We start from the raw sequence: 3,963 nt of genomic DNA, 5'->3' as shown, positions 1-3,963 counted from the left end.
CCCACGATCGCCAACGAGACCACCAATTTCATAATATACGAGGGTACCGTACACACACATGGCAACACATGCCGTGGATAACACATGTTATCCCAAAATAAACACGTGAACCCTACACAAAGGCCACAAACTCCATAATCACGTCACGGCCACCACGAGGACCGCTGCAATACCTTGGTGACTAGTGTCCCATACCACTTATCGTGCAATCCAGGTAAAGCCACACGCACATCACACCTCAGCTGGAATCAATCAACGGATCACAACGAAGATATGAAACATAATCAAGGAATGGAACACAGTCCAACAACAACAATGATGAATAACACAAGTTATCATCAACCAATCGAAAGGCATAAACAACACACACGCTAGCATTTAAACATCAAACTAGCATGCTCATCAAACGGGTAAACCAAACGTAGTTCCGAAGAACACACAAGACTCATCACGGTTCAACGAAACACAATGTTGAACACTTAGCACGATTCAACACACCAAAAGCCTACATGGATACCTACCATATAGTTCTAGACATACAAAACATCAAGAAGACACTTAAATAGTTCCACAAAAGAACATCGAGAAGTCAAAAGACCAAATACCGAGTCAAAAGAATCACGGGGAACAAATCCCTAACAACTTCACAACACGTACCCGCGGGTAGGCCTCTACCCGCGGTTCCGCCCGCGGGTACAGGCTGCCCAACCTGTGTACCCCGCGGGTGGATGGCGAGTTGGACCCCTACCCGCCGTTCCGCCCGCGGGTACATCCCTGTACCACAAATAATCCCTTCGGGGATTTTCAACTCCAAGCTCAAATTCAAGTCCAAAACATGTCAAATCTCACCCAATACAACAAAATGACTTGAATCATAGGAAATGCAAGCAATGGCACAAATGAACCCGAAAAACAAGCTCTAGATATGCATTTTCACAAGACAATGCATAAACACTCACATTTCATAGCAAAATCACATGTAGAATCCAAGAAATCATATATAGGTAAGCAAAATAGATTTTTTAGAGCATGGGTTACCTCTTGAAGACTAAATTCCTTCACTTTACACCTTAATAAGCTCCTCACAATGCTCACCTTCCAAACCCACTTCAAGAACAAACCAAAAGATCATAAAGATCCTACCTTTAAGAAAACACACCTAAGATGAAGCCAAAAACACAAGATGAACTTAGATCTTACCCTCCTAGATGCCCAAATATGTGAAAGGTTGAATCTTGGAAGCAACTCTTGAAGTTTTGGCAAGGCTCCAACTTGGCTTCGAAGAAAAGCTACCCACCTTTTTTTTTAGAGGGAAGGTGGAGCTAGATTTTTAGAAAGTGTAAGGAAAGAATGAAGATGGTCTACTACCTTAGGTTACAATACTAACACCAAGTGAAAGGTAAAGAATACCCTTACTAACATTGGGAAGTGTAAGGAACAAAGGAACTCCTTACAAAGCTCAAGGTATAACATTGACTTTGGGGTTGACTAGTCAATAACTAGTCCCCAAGTATTGAATTTTCAGGATTTTAGGAATTAATCCACGAATAGAAATAGGATTAATTACTCAATTAATCCCTCAATTGAATTTGGATTTCGGGGTGTCACAGTCTTTCCTTTGAGTCTTTGGGTCATCTTGCAACCATGCTTAGGAGGACAAGTTTGGCTAGGAAAGTGCAATGGATGGATACCCACCATCTCGTTTTGGAAGGTAAAGCCTTTGTCACCATAAGGGTCGAGACATACCCGAGTTTGGTTAAGGAATGTTACCGTCACATGGTTGTGACTAAAGATGGTGAAAAGTTACAAGTTACCTCTAAGGTGAGAGGTGTGAAGGTTGTTTTGTCTGAAAAGAGGTTGGCTCAGCTCTTAAGTCTGACCACCAACGGGAGTTTCAGAGTACAGTGGTAACTCCTGGATTGGAACGGATACCATGGGGTACCGAGATTATTTGAGTTATCTGTTGGGTCGGACTACTGGTTTCACCCAAGCCAGGAGACCAGAAAAGAAATGGTTGACTGCTGAGCAGAGAATCTTGGTTATGCTTGTATCGGACTGTCTGTTGCCCAATAAAAACAAAAGTCGTTTGTTAGGGAAGTTGGAGTGCACTTTTGCCTTTTGTCTGAAGAATATGGTGAAGTTTAATCTACCTGCCTTGATGTTGCAAAACATGGTCTTTTGCCGAGATCATAACCGGAAGAGTCTACCGTACGAGATGGTTTTGAGTTGGATCTTTGCCAGGAAAGGTATAAGTGTTGAAGGTTGTGTGTCGAAGCCAGTGGGAAAAATGGTGTTGGATACCATCAACCTGCGAAGTTGCAATCAGTTTCAGTTGGATGACGAAGAGCACATCACGCTCAAGGAAGTTCCTAAGAAAACCCCCAAGGAAAGAGACGCGTTGGTCGTTGAGCTCAAGATTCCCGTTGGGAAGTTGAACATCGCAGTTCAGTGTTTGGGAGGTGATGTGGGGGGTGATGAAGAAGAGGACCAAGAGGAGAATGCAGAGGTAGGAGAAACTGCCGAGGTTGAGGAGAGTGACTCGGAGAGCAAAGAGAACCGGAGAAGGAGAGAAGCCAGAACCAAGAGGGAATACGACGCCATGACACACGAGGAGCATGTGGTCACCCTTCTACGCCAACAAAACAGCATGATAGAAGAGTGCTTTGCCTTTATGAAGACGCAGTTCGTTGTAGTTAACTAGAGGTTGGACCAGCTGGAGGCCAGCTCTAGTTGAAGAGAAGATGATGAAGTGTTAGGTGAAGACACCGAAGAGTCGAAGAGCGAGTCCTTCTAGCGTGGAGTTGTGGTAACCTCGTTTCCCTTCCCTCGTTTGTTGTTGTCGCTTGTTAGTTGTTTGTTGTTTGCCTTGTGTCATCTTTCTTGTTTGCTAGTTGTGAGGAGTAGTTAGCTTTGTGGGTTGTTACTAAGAGCTAGTTGTTTAGAACTTTGGGGTTGATTAGAAAGTTGGGTTATGGTGTTAGGCCTTAGTGTTTGTTATGCTCCAAGAACTCCGTTGGTTACTTCTTTTCAACCTTGCAATGTTATAACTTCTTGACCATTTTTGTATCTCTTCAATCCTTAAAGTTTTGATCAAAAACATGTTCTTGATTCTCTCGCCACATTGTTGTTTCGTGTTGCCATTTTGTTTGAATTCGTCGTACCCAAGCTTCGGGGACGAAGCTTGTACCACCCCTAAAATTTTAAACTTTGAATACTTATGAAATAAAGGTAATACTATCATTAAACCCCAATGAGAGCATAACTAAACATAATTGTTGGGGTGCTGTGCCACATCTTAGCTGGAGAACTCAGATGCACAGGCTAAACTATCTAAAAAACATAAATCCTCAATTCAATGTCAAGTACATTATCATGGAACGCAGGCCGATAAGGAACTAAACAAGCTCAGCCTCAGGTCCAACTAGAGCGCTCCAGAGCAACTCATCTGTGCCTGAAAGCCAAATATATCTATTCAGCGAATAATGCTGGTAACCCACTCCAGCGCGTTAAAATACAGTATAGGTGTATATATATATATATATATATATATATATATATATATATATATATATATATATATATATATATATATATATATATAAGGAAAACCATTTTGAAGCTGGAATACATATATACTTGTGAGACTCTAATTTAAAATCGAGAATAAACTCAATCAAGAAAGGGTAGACGCATTCATCAGGTATAATTATGCACATAGAGATACTAGCATACGCCCTAAGGTCACAAGACTATTTCATATCAATTGTATCAGTATTCGATCACTATCTCAAACACATAAACACATTTGGTGGTGCCGCAGGACGAATCGCATGCCCATACACGAGGGTCAGCGCATATAGCTCTGACACGGCCCCGAAGCACCCTGCCTTGTACCACAGCACAAGGGGATTGATCGCAACCAATCGATGAACCGCAACTCATTTATAACGTTTGATCGCAACC

The sequence above is a fragment of the Ipomoea nil genome, unplaced genomic scaffold, assembly GCF_001879475.1.
Source record: "Ipomoea nil cultivar Tokyo-kokei standard unplaced genomic scaffold, Asagao_1.1 scaffold0926, whole genome shotgun sequence".
Lineage (NCBI taxonomy): Eukaryota > Viridiplantae > Streptophyta > Magnoliopsida > Solanales > Convolvulaceae > Ipomoea > Ipomoea nil.
This window is presented reverse-complemented; position numbering follows the sequence as displayed.